Source organism: Falco punctatus (genome assembly GCF_963210335.1).
Source record: "Falco punctatus genome assembly, chromosome: 2".
NCBI classification, from domain to species: domain Eukaryota; kingdom Metazoa; phylum Chordata; class Aves; order Falconiformes; family Falconidae; genus Falco; species Falco punctatus.
The window spans coordinates 81,154,970-81,172,210 of NC_137581.1; the positions used below are offsets into that span (position 1 = coordinate 81,154,970).

Consider the following 17,241-nt stretch of genomic DNA (forward strand, 5'->3'; position numbering starts at 1 on the left):
GAGAGCAAAGATGGTGCCAGGGCAGCTACAACCACAGCTTCTACTGGATCGGTGCCTGACTGAGGAAAGCAGGAATTCGGGACTACGGTCTCCAAGGCCTCTGACTAAACTCATTAAAACTTGGACACAAACATTAAGCGGTAAGATGCCTTGGCCCTGATCCCCTCTCCTCCCCTAACTCTGGCAGACACCAGGGAGTGTCTCCCAGCCCCTGCCCCTGGGGCTGCCAGAGGGGTGACTGCCAGGGAACAAGGTAGGGATGCTCTCCTGCATCAGCCTGGACTATGCAGAGCACAGGCCAGGTTACCAAAGCCAGGGGCTCAAGGTTTACCTGCACACAAGCCCCAGGCTGCCAGACAGGCTGATTTCATGGGTGCTTTTTATCACTGGTTAATTTGTGTAGATTCTACTGAAAGACCCCCAAGGCCCAAGAAATACTGCAGGAATAAGCAATAAGATCAAAACATTTCAACAACTTTCACTTCTGCTAAAATAGAAGGGGCTATTGAATTACTTCTTTATCTCTTAAATTTGAATGTACCGTTACTGATTTGTAAGTGCTGTTTTTCAGTGTGAAGTGGTTGAGGTAGCACTGACTGGATTCCAGAATAACAAAAGCAATTGTTCTTCCCCTGTTCTCGTGTTTTATATTCCTACTACACATACACATTCTTGGCACACACTATGGTTTTTACAGTGCGCAATTTTTAATGCAATTAAAAAAAGAAACAATTTCAAATGGCAGGAATAAGAAGGTACAATCATGAATGGCTTAGTACTTTTCATTCAGAGGGAAAAACATTTCTTCTTACTGTCTAGCAGCTTTTGAATCACTCTGTCCAGTGTTTCAAGAGTCATGGACATCTCTAGCTGTAGCTTGAACTATTTTATTTCTATAATCGTGTATAAATTTTTTTCAACTTTTTTTTTTTTTTACTATACTTGGATGAAATAATAGAAGAGAGAAGTGTTGTTTAACTTTTTCTTTGTTACTCCAGCCATTAAAAAGCCCTGGGCACCCGTGCTCTCACATACTTCATTTTACAGTGAAACTGGGATATTAAGTCAACTAACTTACACATTTCAATACAAGTGAAATACAACAAAGCAAGGGCTAACTTGTGGCCCTTTACAGATCAGTGGCAGAGAAGGTGTGGAAAGGTGTTTGGAGCTCCCCTTCTCACCCCTGTTAACACATGCATGTTTCCTAAAGGAAGTGGTGATTACACCTTGTTGTTGGCAGTGCAAAGCTTAGTAAATCTTTACATTTTCACTATGGAAGAAGGGAATTTCCTCTTTTTTTCTGTGGGCAGCCAGCCAGTGAAAGGTGATGGGAAATACATGACATCCTGTTCTGTCTACCTTTCATCTTTCCTGTTCACAGACACATTTTGAGCCTGACATGCAGGTGTAATTAAAAACAGGTTGATCCCATGCACAGCTCAGCAGATGCATGCAAAATTAGTACCTGCTGTGAATCCAAGTACATTGGCTTTATGAAACAGACAGGGATTTTCAAATTGTCTCTTGTAACTGCAATAATATCCACATAAGAACAAAATGGATCATGTGGCTTTCACTAAGATAGATCGGCTCAATGGCTAGCGCGTTTCTCAGTAGTACTCCAAGTAATGAAATACTAGCTATACATGCTAACGTTTTCTGAAGAAGCTAAAAGTATTACACTGGTGCATTTCACACTTTAAAAAAATCCCTCTTTTCCTGCATTTCCAGGGCATGCTCCTCACGCAGGCAGCAGTGCAGCATCTGCATTCTCCAGCTGGCCGCTGCTGTGCACCAGGGCTGGGGCTGGAAACAACTGATGGGCTGGTCATCCTCCTTTGCCGTGGTCTTTAAAAGATGTCTCTGAGGAGCATGTAGTTCTGTTGTCTACTCACTGGCAGCACATCCTTGGCATGCCTAGTGCAGCTGCCATACCTTCTTTTCCCTAAGGGAGCCAAAATAGGAGAGGGAGATGCAGGCAGGAGATGCTTGCTCTGCAAGCTACCTTGCCCTGCTGTGCCATAAGTGATGAGGGACTATCGCCAGAGGGGATTCTAGGTGGGGACACATGCCAGAAGCGGCAAAGAGCAGAGGCTGGGGCCATAAAATTTGATGGCATCAGAGCTTTCAACTGCAGTACTTCACATACATGCCATGCTGGCTCCTCCCTGGCAACTGGCACCAAGAAAAACACAGTTAAAAAAAGATCCATCTCTTGTCATCTGCCTCACCAGCAGTTCAGGCAGGTTTTGTTGCTTTCAACACTGGGGCAATGTTGGCTACTAAAATTCTCTCTGCTTTAGTTTAGCGATCCCAGACCATGAGTAGGAGCAGTCATTCACCTCAGACGAGCGTAGCATCATAAATCTGTTCAGCTGCACATTTTAGCTCTGTGGTGTCAGACAGGCATAATTAGAGCTCCAGAGTCCAAGTGCCACCACACTAGTCTTACAGCAGTGCGATTGCCCACGCTTTATGTGAGTCATCTGGTGGGAGAGGAGAATTAGGCCCAACATGTCTAGGCTGAAGCAATGATTTAATCAAACTGCTCCTTCCAGCTCTGACAAGTGTCTTTTTATGCTTCGTGGTGTTTAGTTTGAAGTTGCCAGTTGGAATTTTTCACACCTGTGGTTTATTTAAGCCCTTATTCTACCGTAGCTCTCCCATTTAAGACAATAAATGTGTCCTGTAGAGCTGTGAAGTATTAGGTGAGGGAGACATTTATGTGCAGGTGATGAAAATAAATGAATGATACATGCAATGCTACATTTGCTATTACTTTCCAAATACAGACAACTGCTGCGCATGACGTCCCAACACAAAACCTGCTGTTAAATGTAGTAGGGAGCACCTGGCTGAGTCCTCAAAGTATTTAGTGTGTCGTTTGGCCATTCATGCAAGTAAAATTTTCATACCATATATAAATATTCCCAAGAATAATCACATGGGCTGATTGTGTTCATCAGGAACATTTAATGAGATAAAAGGAATAACTTCAATTTAATGCCATCACACCTGAGATCAGAATTTACTTAACAGAAAGGAAAATAGAAAATATTTACAGAATAAAATTTCCAAAAATAAACAGGAAATTCCCACTGGAAAAAACAAAGGCAGGCAATGCAAGCAGATCAGACATTGCCATACTTGAAAAGTGGAGTTATAAAGTAACCCAAAATGATTTCAAACAGTAGAGATGGTATGGTGGGTTTATCAAGATTTTAATCTACAGATAAGCAAAAAAAGGAATGTTTTTAAGCATTAGAAATTATTGGAGTTTGTTAATCATTCATTTTCAAAAATCCTGTCTTCCTCCAGAAGTTTAAAGTTAACCAAAGAATAAGCAGATTTATCTCTTTGAATCACCTTGCTTCAGACACAGTAGAGCTTCCATTGTCAGGGGCAGCAAGAGACTAACATTTCCAACTTCCATTCTTAGGTGTAACAATTCAAACTGATTATTCAAAAAAAAAAATAATAAAAAAAAGGAAAGAAAGCAACAAATTATATATTACTTTGTTACAGCATCTTCTTTTAAGGCATTTTATTTAGAACAGCTGCGGTTTCTACCAGTTTCCATCAGTGTCCTGCTCATCTCACTTGCACTATCAAGATAAATGTTTTTTAGATGCACATGGCTGGACCTTGCATTTAAACAGGCTGTAATCTCCATGGCCAGAGATGCTATGAATAATTGAAATACCAGAGAATAAATAGTTTCACTAACCATGTATTGCCTTAAATAATCAGAGCATCTGGTAGATCCACATACATTTAATTAATTTGCTGTTGGTTTGCTCCATTGCATAATTAACTATTTAATTTCATTGCCCTCTGGATTTGCTCACTAATTAATTATCCCTTGCTAATTCATCAATCAGCTGCTTGTGCCTCATCTTGCTTTTCTAGCCACCATGTTTACCTTCTACTCTATTGTAACAGGCCTCCTCCCTTTGCTGTATCTTCCCAGTTTCAGTTCCTGGTTCTTTCTTTTCTCTGCTGTCATACATTTTGCCTGCCTCAGCAGTGGGCCAGCCCAGCCTCCGTCAGGGCATGACAGGCCACCCCCAGAGACAGTGGACAAGGCCAAGCACCGCATTCAGGTGTTGGAGAGAGTGGGGGCCTCACTGACAGGGCGAAAGCTATCTGAAGTGCAACGAACCCAGGAGACAGTACCATCCTGGTTACAGTTCATTCATTTTCAGTTATTAAAGAAAACATAGCTGAACTAGGGGGACATAATTTAGGATAACCGCAACTTACAGTTCTTTGAAATGGGAAGGATTTAATGACTTAGGGACTTGCTGTCCCTAAGACAGAAACTGCTCACTGGCTGTCTTAAACCTACCATTAATGTTTCGTGGCATCCTGCGGGTTGCCAAAAACAATGCTATATGCAGCATATAACCAAAAATTACCTAGGAAATTAGATCCTATGGGTGCACCCAAATCTGTGCAGTCTTAAATAAATAACTAAATTTATTTATATATATAATAAATATATATATTTATTATATAACTTAAATAAATAAATAAATGCCTAGAATACAGATGTTTTCCTCTCCACTAAGAACTGGTGTGCTCCTTGTCTAATCTAGGCTCATTTAATTCTCCCAGAAGTCTTTAAAGCTACTTCTACTAAGCATTTTGGATATTTTTTTCTCACAAACTGCTTTTGTGAACTTGCACTGTCTGCTGCAACCCGTTCAGTCAGCGAGGTTTAGGAGTGGGATAGTGACTCTGAATTCAATCTTCTAATGTTAGATTCTCATTATCTAAGTATAGCCAATGCGTTTTATTTCTGTGAAAGCTTGTTTGGATTTCCGTCTGCTCCACTCTCTTCTGGTTTACATTTCTCATCTGAATGCTGTCCAGAATCTGGTGCTTACGCTACCATTCACCATATCGCTTTTTGCTAATTGCTCCCATATTCGGAAGAGTCACGTGTGCCAAATTGCTGAATTGTGACTGTACTTCCAGGCAGCTACTAGCACCTCCCCAAAGAGGCAATTAAAACTCCAAACAGTGCAGGGGCAGGAAAATTGCCTATGAGAGTCTCTGGGGGTCCCGGCATTTCTTCAAAAAGGTCTTTTTTGTGTGTTTGACCTTTCTAAAAGAGGGAATATTTTCACTGCTGAATTTTTGTCTTTCTTTCAGCAGACTGAAAGGCTGTTTCAGATGATCATTACTTGAGATGATCAAGCAGTGTTCACTTTGACTGGGTGGCAGTTCTGCCCTGACATTGATTCGGAGACTGAAGTAGGCTCTTCGTTTCATGCATGTGAGGAACACTGCTGACCTCAGCAGGACTGTGTATGCCTTTAGAGGTAAGTATGTAACCACATGTCTTGATGAATTAAGTGACTTTCCTTGAGATTGCTCCTAGAGGTTGATATCACTCTTGGAAAGGAGGCTTAGGCAACTAGATCACAGAGGCTCAAAGAAGAACAAAGTGGGGCTAGTTATTTCTAAAATCGAGTCCTAATTACCTGCTTTCATAAAACTTTGACAGGATAGGGCTTTTTGTTCCTATTACCAAATAAAAGGAACAAGATCCCTTAATTCAGTATTCGTCAGTATTCTAAGTAACATCAGGTGAACATAGCAGGACTCAGGCAGATGCCATTTCTGGAAACACAAAGAACCTCCTGTGACTGAAGAAGCATCATTAAAGGTAGTAAGAATAGTGTTTTCAAATTTAGTTCAAACTACTGGGTCATACAGGAATTGATTTGGCTTCTATATAAGAGAGGAACTGATGGGAAGAAAGAGGAAAAAGAGCTTTCTGCTCTGTGCTGATGAGCATCACGGAGTAACTCCATGTCCAGTCCCACATATCCTCAGTGGTCTAGGGAAAGCATCTCTGAGCCCCAGGCCACCCAGGCTGGGTTGTGTTTCCATCCACCCTCCAAGGAGCTTCCTCTGGCTATAGAGGGAGCCTAGACAATGAAAGTTAAGATGTTCATCTGCCTTAAATGTCCACTGAAAGCATCTCCATACAAAGCTTCACTCACATTACAGCCGGACATATGTTTTTGGACATGTGTCTTCCATTTGAAAACTAGAAGGCTGAAAAATGCTTCTGGGTCTTCGGAGAGGGGAAGGAGATGGAGGGGACAGAGGATGAAGCTTTTACAGCATCAGGATCCTTGAACCAGTCCTGCACCACGGTCACATATCTCTTCCATTCTCAAAAGCTCATTTTTATGCTGCAGTATGTTTACCCAGGCACCTTCCTACACACAGGGAGCAGCTCAGGCCTGGCAACAGCAACATCTAAGACAAATTGTTCAGTGCTGGGCAAAGAGCACAGTCAAACCCCAACAGCTCTTGGTACTCCAGTTTGCACCTCGGCAAAATAAGTGTATCCATTCATCCCAGTGGTGGGATCAGCAATAGAAGATCTTTCCATAAAGATGAAGAAAACCTTCAGGAAAAGGGAGAAAGGCTGTTTTTCAGCCAAAGTATTCCACTTTTCTAGTTTGAAAACCAGTAAGAGGGAGGACAGCATGAGCAGTCAGTGACTGACGGGGAAGGTGAGATGCTTCAGAGGTCAGGTTGTCCTATGGCAGCAGAAATGCCCCTGCTTGACAGGTGTCAGCCCCGAGGCGTCCCCCCTCAGCTGGCCGCCAAAATCCCCAGAGCAGAGGAAGGCTGGAGCAGCTGAGGAGAAGTGAAGACGTGCGGGTTTGCGGTTGCCCTGGCAAGGCTGGCCCGGCCCAGGCTGTCTGCAGTGCCATTGCCTGAGCACAGCCCCGGGGCAGTGGGGAGGCTTAGTTATACCCAAGGTCCACACATTGATCTTAGAAGGCTAGAAAGAACATCTTTTGCAGATTCAGCTCAAGTTTGCCAAATACATGGGATACTTTGTCTCTGGGACTGGTTCACCGGTGATGGGATCAAGATTCCCAGGAGCATTCGTGCACCCCCTGCTCTGAACCCCGGGCTCCATGGTGCATCCGCTGGGAACCGCTGCGGCCGATCCCTTTCGCCTCTGCCTCTGCCGGCCCCATGAAGGAAATGTCGAGGAGCGAGGAACAAGTGCAGATTTGTCTGGTTCAGTGGCTTTGAGACAGCACCTGGCAACGTAGCATAGAGACAGACACGAGCCTTCAAAAAAAGTTGGCTCTGGCCCACGGCGAGCGCCAAGGCCTGCCGGGCAGAGGGTCCAGGCAGTGGGCAGTTTCCTGAACGGGCATTTCTGGCGTAAGGGGAAACTGGCTGAAAACAGTTCCGTTTTAAATCGCTTAAAGATATATTTGCTGGGGGAAATAATTCCAGAGAGGGCTGTCACTGGCCCCTTTGTAGGGAGAGGCCTGTCACGCAGGCAGTGATGCTGTGTGTCATTCCTCCCTGGTCTCTGACAGATTTCTTCCCCGTCTCTTTGCCCCAACTGTTCCCTGTCCCCCAGTCATGGGTCCGGTGCCTAGCTTGCTTTTGCCCGCCCCTCCCTGCTGTTGCCTTCCTCTTCTGCTGCTTCGTACCAGCAAATCAAGGCAGGTGAATTTTTGAACTATCGAGGAGAAAATGGCCACTGGCACCAGGCCAGGGACCTCCCTCACCTCTGGCTGCACTCAATCCTTGTCAAGTCTCTGGGGGGTGGCGGGGGGGGAGGGGGGAGCAGCCAAGTGAAATGCTTCAAGCTGTGAGACATTTTCTGTTTATGTTGCAGGCCAAACCTATTGGCTTTGGACCAGAATGGCCACTTTTGTGGAGGCAGATAGATCTGTGGAGAGAAGGAAAGTAGTGTGTATTCCTGGTCATGCTGTTTTCCCAGGGAAAACAATAATGCGGGGTAATGCTCTTTCTGCTGCGGGCTGCGTGCTCTCCTGCTTGGCTGGGGCGATGGCTGGGAAAGCTGGCATCGTCCTGTAAATAGGGAGCAGCCCTCAGGTGCAAAAAGTCACCTCTGTAGAAATACCACGCTACTGCAGATTTTCCTTTTGGGGGGCAGATTATTCAGAAGGAAGTAGCAAGGCAAGCCGGGTGTCATGTGGAATAGCTGAAATTCCTTAAGTTCCTTTTTGCCAGGATTTCAAGCTGTGAAAGACACATGATCTCCACTGCTTGAGCCCATAACTGAGGATTTTCCCCAACAAAGATGAATAGGTAGCTGTACAATTTTATTTATTTTTTTTTCCTACATCTGCCAAAAGCCATAGTAGATTCTGAGTTAAATCATTATTAGAGCACGCATTTGGAAGCAGTAACCTCAGATGGGATTTATCAAAAGGAATATATTACTCCTTACCCTCAGGAACTGATCTGCCGTATGATCACTTTTAAAGAAAAATACAATTAATTCAAATTCTGGCTCCTTTTCTACCATTCACACTGTCACAGAACCCCCTGAAAACAGGGGTTGAGGTCCAGTAGCCTCAAACCCCTTATTGCTGTATTTGGTCTCAGCCAGGGGCCAGTAGCAAGCTGTATCTATAAATCTGTCTTGTATGGCTGTAGCAGGAGCTGCTGACCATTTTCATGTGGATAGGTAATGAAGTTTAAGTACAGAACAGCTTCATGCTGAGATTCGCTGATTCATCAGATGCAGATGAGATGGGGAAAGAAGAAGCTTTACTCCTTGCTACATCAGTGATTTGCTAATTGTCCAGACCAGTCTGTCAAAGGGCATCTGGTTAACTGAAGAGGCACTGCCATTTTGGAAGAGAAGAGGGCTGTCACTAATCTGTGCAAAGAGGTGTTGAAAATGACTCTTAAAGTTAGAGAACAACAGCCTTCGGGTAGGGGGTAAGAAGGTTTGAATTTGAAAAACAACTGTAGGAGGCACCAAAGGAACACGGTGTAAATAAAGTTTAGCATGTTTTACTAAGCTCTAGGACTTTGATCTCCTTTAAAGAAAACTAATTTGCTTTTATTTGTAAGCCATGGCTTTATAAACCTGTGCAATTCTTGTTATCTATTCCAGATTTTTTTTAATAAGTATCTGAACTGAACTTGTCAGGTTTAATGTCCAGATAATTTCCAGATAATTAGCTAACAAAGGCATTTCACATAGAAATCCTCACTGTGTGTCTGGAGCACCCATACAAAAAGCCAATATCTCTGTGAGTTCCTCTGCAGTCTCCAAGGTCTCCACTTTGTATGCCTCTGATTCCCAGGTGAGCTTGAAAGCTGATAATACAGGAAAAAGAAGGGAAGAAGTATTTCCTATGACCCCATGCTAACACAGAAAGACTGCAGGGCAGTAAGGAATATGCCTGTATCTACAGAAACTTTGCCACAGATTTTACTCAGGGCCAGGATTTTACCTATGGTCTGTCAAGCTGTTGTCTGGCTTGTGGACCGAGTACTTGTGGAGCACATTTGCCTGGCATGGATGACCAAGTTGGCAGTATGTTGCTAGGTCAGCCGTGGAAGCTGCCTGGGAATGCAGGCTCAGCTGCTTGCCCCCTGTAAAAAATAGGACAGGTAAAAGCAAAAGGTACCATGATGCTAACACAGCTTATTTCACTCTCACCCGTAGCTTTGAATGCAGCCAATTACTGCTAGTGAAAAGCAACTCTATCATCTCTATTCTACTTCTTTTTTTCTTCTAATGCAGATATCTACAGCTTTGTGTTATTGCCTTAATTTTGGAGATAACAAGGAACAGAGAAGGAATGTCACCTGTCCCTGATGATACAGCCATTGTCAGACCCATGAGGGGGGCTCTGAAATACCTTGCTCTTAGTCTTGTTCTCATTCCTTTGGGTTACAAAGACGTGACAGATACAGTACATATTCTGTTCTTGCACTGTGCATAGCAAAATCAGACAATTAGGAAGACACTTTGAACATGAAAACTGAAGACTGAATAATCCTGACATGTACTTTTTGCTGTTTTCTTTATTTTTTAATGAAAAAAGTGTTTATTTAAACTCTGAGATAAATCCTGTCTATCTGCCACCAGGTTAAATCTGATTTGATTTCCTCAATTCTTCTCTGTAAAGGCTTTATTTCTCAGCTTGTATTACATTGGATAACAGTAGAATTACCATCACATAATGTTAGTCTAAAAATACATGTACCATTATTATTATCAAATAGAGATAAGTGTGCGTTGCCAAGTAAAAAGAAAGCTGTGAAATATAATGCCATGTACAAGTATTTTTTTCATGATTTTCCAGAACATGAAGGATAGACATGGGCTGCTAGATACTCAGTTCTGATGGATAAATGCAACTGTGGTTTCCATAGCTATGCAAGGTTTTCTATAGCACCCATCACCATGGTATCTAAGTATATGTTGCTGCTGCTGCACACTTTTGTCTGTGGTGTACTGAAGCAAATCAGGTGAAATAAATAAATAGAAGGTCCTTGAGTCTGGCCGTCCATAGTGTGGAGTGACTTGGGCCAGGTTCACTTTTTGAAAGAGATTGTTAGTTTGTCTTTTCACAACTGCCCAATTGTAAGCCTCTTGTTTTGGTGATACCTCATGGTAAGGACATCTCTTGTGCTGTGGGTTCAGTGGCTCAGCCAGTGCCTCCTCCACAGGCCCAAACACACAGCTGTTCAGGACATGACAACATGGGCTTGATGGAGACCACAAACAAGATCCTCAGCTATGGACCAAGCCAGGCTGCTCTATTCAATCTCACTGACTTCTTCAGGACCTGTGGATCCCAAGATCCTGCCCACTTCTTTTGCTATATGTCAGACAAGTCTTCTGGCAGAGTGGACACGAGAAGATACTTCTTTCTCCAAAAGGACAATCATTCTGCTTAAAGGGAGGCAAATCTCACTATCTTTGGACATGCTGGAGCGATGCAATGCTGATGAAATATTTTTAAAGTGATAAAGGAAAGTATCAAAGCTCAGAGAGATCCACTATGCAAATCCACTGTAAATGCACACATACAATTTTGCATCTGACATCAGTTTTAGTGGTTTCCTTTCCTGGTCTTTCTAGCTGAAGACCTCTTATGCAATTGTCAGGCTTTCATCTTGTCTGCACTGCAGAAAATGTAGGACTTGGGAATTCTATTTTTCCCTATTTTTGGAGATTTATTCAGATTTTTCTTTTGTCAAGAAGATTTCCTTTATGTTCAATCAGAGAGGTTTAGGTCTTACTTTTACCAGACCGTTGTTTGTCTTCTCCATTTTAACGACAGAAGTATTTCTTGGGGATGGTCTGATGCAGTTTTCAATGGCTCAAATATTAAATAATTGGTGTGCTATCTCATCCTTGGCTATACTCTGTGATGATGCACATGCTGTCTGTACTTGGAAAGCAGTATCTGAACTCAAAGTAAGATCTTCCTTTAATGCAATCCGTACGCAGCATAAGAACATGCACATTGACAACCCTACTTTATGCATTCGTATCAGGAAAATCATGGGTGCAAGCTTATAACTCAGCTTTGCCTGAGACCAGATGAAATACAACAGTAGCTAATAATTTTGAAGCAGTAACAGTAGTAACTAGTAACCCGGTCTACAGGTCTTTCTCTGAGAGAAGTTTAACACACCTCTGCATGAAGATGCCACGATCAGGCCTTGGAAGGCGTACAGCCATGTCTGTACATCACCATCCTTGTACAGCACTGGGACAGAGGTAAGAAGCCTTTCCTCAGGTCACAGTTTCACAGATGCTTTCAGACTACACAGACCAGCATTGTCACTAATAAAGCAGCCCCACTGTCCCCCAGCACCTCTTCCTTCCTCCACACTCTCCTTTTGCTTGAGTTGACACAAATATTTGCACCAAAGCTGTTCAGAGAAGTGACAAACTCACTCATACAGCCACTTAATTTTAAACCTGCCTGGTGCCCTGCTCCAGTTCATGCCACAACACTTGTGCTTGAGGAAAGAGATGACATTAGGCAAAAAACTTTCCAGCTGGGAACTGGAAAGCATCACTTCTCCTGACAGAAGCCCTGGCTAATTCCTGGTTTAAGAGAATCATGAAATTGTGGCATTAAGGAAGGGTTAACTAGCTTGTGCATGCCAAAACAGGTAGTTTACTGACCCCACTAATTGCTGAGCCAGGTCAGGTGTTTCCTCATTAAATTCTGTTGTGTGAAACCATCTTACAGTGGATCTGTCACACAACCTGTTTTGAGTCCCAGTGCTCCAGTCCTTTCATCCATGGCTTGCAAATTACCTGCAGGACTTCAGGGGATAATTCCTTAACCAGCCCTTTCAAAAGGACGTGCATTTTAGTGGGGGGAAATTACAGCAGGCATTTGTAGTACCAGGTTTTTTAGCTGACCTATTTCTGCTAGATTTCTCAGCACATTGTCACTGGTTAGATAAAACCTCATTAGGAAAGCTGGCCCCTCTTTCTGATTGCAATGTTCAATTTTGTATTCATGGGTCCCTTTACTGTTTTCTGCAGTTCCTAAAAAAATCTTCCCGAATTTGGGGCAGGGAAGGGAAATCTGAATGCTCCTTCTTAGTCTGCACTAACAAATAATGTAAAACTCAGATTCTAAAACTTCCTATAAACCCAGATATTTTGAGAAAAGCTAGGAGCCTCTGCTCACAGTCAAGTAGGTGGATGTCCTGCAAGAGCAGCAATTACTGTACAATAAACAAATCAACATGTCTTATGTAATTAGCTTGAGTCTTTTTTAGAGAAATATCTACAGTGCTGAAAGATCAGGCCAAGAAAGACACCCTTCTCCACACACACACACACACTCACAAGCAGACACGAGGGCTAGCTAAGAGGACGCATCAAAATAGCACCTCAACTCCAGCTGAAATCATGCTCCCTTTTCTTTCACTGAGCACCCACCACAAGGCTGGAGATGGTTGGATTTCTGGGGAAAATGGACAGGAGACCCAAGAAACACATTTCCTTCCACACCCCCTGTCTACCTCACTCAGGGCCAGAGACCAAACAGCTGCACCAGCCACAGGCTGTGAGCAGGGGGGCTACCACCCATGTCCGGGCTCCCCTCCTCATGCTGTTTTAAGCTTGCACAAAGAGCTGCTGATAGCAGCAATGTCCTCTCCATGCATGTACATAGTACTCATATCCCCTGGTTTCCTAATGGGAGTGGGCAGACTCAGTGTTTGTCACCTGAAATCTCACTTAAAACTTGCAAGGAGAATGAGTGGGGGAGAGACAGTAATACATTTGGCATTAAAATTTGTCAATTAAATCTGCAAAGACTGACTACCTTGGATTTTTGCTGTATCACACCCTAGCTATGCTCTTTCAATGCCTCTGTCCTGCTTCCTTCTACAGTTTTTGCAACAGCCTCCTGTACACACGCTGCCTTGCAGAGCACGACAGATAATTTTCTGGGTTTTATTAGCTTTCTGAAAACACATGGAGCTGGGCTCCTTCACTTCAGCTCCCTTAAAGTTTAATAGGGTGTCTATTGTAAAGCTAACTTTTTCATTCATTTGCTCATACAGGGAATATTTCCTTTGAACAGCAGGCATGTTCTGCTAGAAAAATCCCTTTGGGAAAATATGAAGCTCTGAGAAATGTTCTGTCCTCCCTCAAAGAGGTCCCTTCTGAACACAGACAACTTCTGCTGCTATTTAACTATCAATAACACCAACCCTCCACCCCCGCTGTACCAGTATCTGCTGAAGTACTAAGCTCTGCAGCAATCCGTAACTTCCAGTGCCATGTAAGCAATTAACCTGATTTTAATGTTACACAGGTATGTTACCAACAGTCATCTGTAATTCTTTAACATTCTTCTCAGTGTAAATCACCTCAGAGGCAGGGTAGCCCCTTTTCTAAGGAGTTTCAAGAAACGCTGAGTTAAAAGCCAAGGAGCAGAGAGGCAACTTTTCAAAGGAAAACATACCTCAAGATTTTTCACTAAAAAAAAAAGAAGAAAATAACAATATGAAAGCCTTCATTTCAATTTAATTCACAGTGTAAAAAAGCTTAATAATATGGCTGTCCAAGAGAAAGATTCCAAAGAAAATCTTTATGGGAAATTTTTAAGCTAACTAAATTTCTTAAGATTGCACATGATTAACCAAGTATTTCTGCAGATTTGGAGTTTGAAATGCATTTTTACACTTGAACCCAAATGTTTCAATTGCTCAGGGACAACATAGGTGCATAGGATGCAAGTGGGTGCTGAGTGAGAGGAAAGGACAAAACCTTCTCATCCATTTACTTTAAAAATCCAAAATTCAGGCTTCTGCATTTAAGGATCAAAACCTAAAAAGTGTTCTCCTATATGTTTGGGCTCTCCCATGCGTGATGCCATCAATGCATGTGTTTGCAGCAGCAGCACATGAATTCCCATTGTATGCACTGTTCCTTTCCCATTGAAGCTATCCCCAAGGACCTCTCTTGCAATGGGAACAGAGTAGGCCAAGCTCTATTTTCAAGTGTCACCCTGGCAACTGCTTTCCCTTCCACCTGGATGTCACATCAAAGAGACATTCCTTCCACCTCTCAGGTTTAACACAAGCCTTACAACTGCTGGGAAGGTCTCACAGCCCCAGCCCTGGAGATTGGAGAATATTTTTCCCCATGCCTCCCTTTTGAAGCTGTCGAGTATTTAGCTTTCACAAAGAAAACCAAGATAATGTGGCCTAGTTACACTTTAAAAAATCAGAAATCAATAGGATTAATTTATTTTTTTTGTGATTCTGAATTTCTCTTGGGATACTGAGATGCCTGAGGTTAACAGTACTGCCCACAATTTAGCCCAGAAATTTGATTTTGCATGTCTGCAGCTGGTAAGTGTAATAGACTTTCCATGTTATTTTATTTGAGTACCTATTGGAAAGCCATATTGTCTAGCCAGCACAAGTATCCAGGACAGTGGGATGGGAGTTTAACCTTCTCTCCTCTCCCCATAGGAGGTTGGGCAGGTCATCCAGAGCAGCGCCTGCTCGCTCCCCTTGCCCCAGCCAGCCCCAGTCACCTCTGCTCCTCTAGCTGTAGGCAGCCACCCACACCGTGCCCCAGCGCTGAGCATCCTCAGCCCTCACTTCTCATGCACGTGGCAGCAGCAGCAATAACATCTCTGCAGGTAGGGGAGAAGAAAGGGATTTCCACTAGCATTTTATTTTATGTTTATTTTGTTCCACTTTATTTTTGTGTTACTGATGCTCAGTGTATCTCTTGCTTATAGGGTCACTCAAGCTGGAACTTCACATAAGGTCATTCAAAATACCAGGAGTAATCCCAGGCCAATCAAAATCAGAAACAAGATCTTCAATTGTAATTTTTTTTCTGTGGCCAGAGCTGCTCAGCGCAGAGAAAGAGAGGACAACATATGGCCTCTTCCTGAGGCAAATGTAACAGCTGTCCATTGCGCATGCCTTAAAGCACTTTCCACCCAAGCTCCTCATAGTATTTTGACCTGGTTAAGTATTATAATGCCTGTTTGAAAAACCGGGAACCTGTGGCCCATGGGGCTTCCTACAGTCACACAAATTGCCTAAGATTCACTTAAGACTGCAAGAAAATACCATATGCCTTCAGTTTTTTCTTTTCTTCCATTGACTATTCCTTGTTTCATACCAGAAGGAAAAAAAATAGGAAAAAGAAAAGGTGAAAAATGGGACCATAACTAAGGGAAAGCAGTTATTCTCCCACAACATCAATGAAATGTTCCCACAGTTCATTACTGGGTTCACAGCTTCCCATCTGCCACTACTGGCAGAGGGAACCAGTAAGTATTAGAAACTTTAAGAAACTAAACAACACCAGAGGTGAGAAAGCAGCACGTGTGTTTCTTGCTGCCTGTTTAGGATGGTGACAGGAGGGAAATGTTCTTTTGATCCACTGTGATCTCTGCCCAAGTTGCAGTACTTGGAAAAGGAAAACTGATACCCAGCTTCCACACACACATCCACCGCCGCCACTCCAGATATTTGAAACTGCTTTTGCCCATACTAAGAAACATGCAGAAGTGGGCCAAAAGCCAGGTGGGTGGAAGGAGGATGTCTCAGATTCTCAGCTGTAAATGGGAGGTGCCCAGCTGGCGGTGACTGGTACTAATGGTGAGAAGGTGAGGGAGACTGCGCTGTGTTCTGTGTTCCTTGTCAGGGGCAGTGTTTTAGGCCATCAGAACAAATAAGCCTTATTATAGGTGGGTCTAGAAGCCTGATTGATTTCCAAGCTTTCCATGACCATGGAGGAGTCTCAGCTCCCACTCAGTCATGGAGTTTGAATGTGGGTAGCCACCCTATCAGCTACAAGTGCCAAAATTTCACCTCTCTCTCCCATCTTTCAAGGAAAAAAAAATTAATTCTCTAAAAGGTGATTTTGTATTTAACAGACAGTTTATTACAAACCACTAGTGAAGCCAACAGAATTTGAGTGGAAGAGGAGATAAAAAGGCAGCATCATGTTAGCATAATTGAAAAAGTCCTAAATCCACAAAGAAATTGTCCATTTAAAATCACATTTAAGATGCACAACAAAAAAACAACCCAACAAATCAACCTTCGCTATAAGCTCATCAGTACAGTTGCTCCAGATTAATGCTGATATAACTGAAATCTGTATCCCACCCACATGAGAAATCTGTAATGAGCAGGTGGGAGATCAGACATGGTTCTATGGAAAATTTATATGTATCTAAAAAAAACCAACCAATTCAGCAATGCAACACAGCTAGTTGATTTCCCATTCTGGGTTTGTTCCCAATAGTACTTTTGCAAAGTTGTGGTTTTTTTCCTCCTTCAGGCAGATTTCAGTTGCGTGGAGCAGCACAACCTCCCCTGGTGTGCACTGCCAAACAGCAGCAGCCGGCTGCCACAGGCTGCTGGTCTGCAGGTTGCTGCTCCTCCCCAGTCACCACCGCAGCGGGGTCAAAAGCGAGCAGCATTCAAAGTAGGATGTGCCACCCCTTTACATGGCGTTACTGCTGGAGGGAGAAAACGTGTGGAGGGATGGAAGAAGCCTGTTTTCTTTCAAGCAGAGGCAGCTGAAAGAAGGCACTGAATGTAGAAAACATTTCCAAAGTGCTATGGTTCCACAAAACCTGCTGAATGTCTCACAGTACCAGGGTTACACAGAATTGGAAGAAAAGGAAAGTAAGTGGAGAAACAGAGCGACTAAAGGTATATCAGATCTGACACTCTACAAATATAGGAGACAACTGATAGAAATCTAAACCATACTTCACTCCGTGTCTCTAAGCAATGAGTGCTAGTGAAAAAGGACACAGATTTTGCTCCTGACAGTAACTGGGTCTGATACATTTGATGTGTTTAACAGTTTCCAGTATTCTCAGGCAGAGGAGGGCAGCAGAAATTTAGTAATCCCATATTCCCACCACAATGAAACGTGTAAGACAT

General features: G+C 43.1%; 1 long non-coding RNA gene across 1 annotated transcript in view; it reads left to right on the top strand.

Annotated features, from left to right (window-relative positions):
* The window catches only part of LOC308059507, a 198,428-nt gene that overhangs the window by 118,344 nt on the left and 62,843 nt on the right, over positions 1-17,241 (top strand). Inside the window, exon 5 of the long non-coding RNA XR_013926274.1 lies at positions 1-17,241. This exon is cut by the window's right edge and continues 28,936 nt beyond it. This is a non-coding gene — a long non-coding RNA (uncharacterized lncRNA).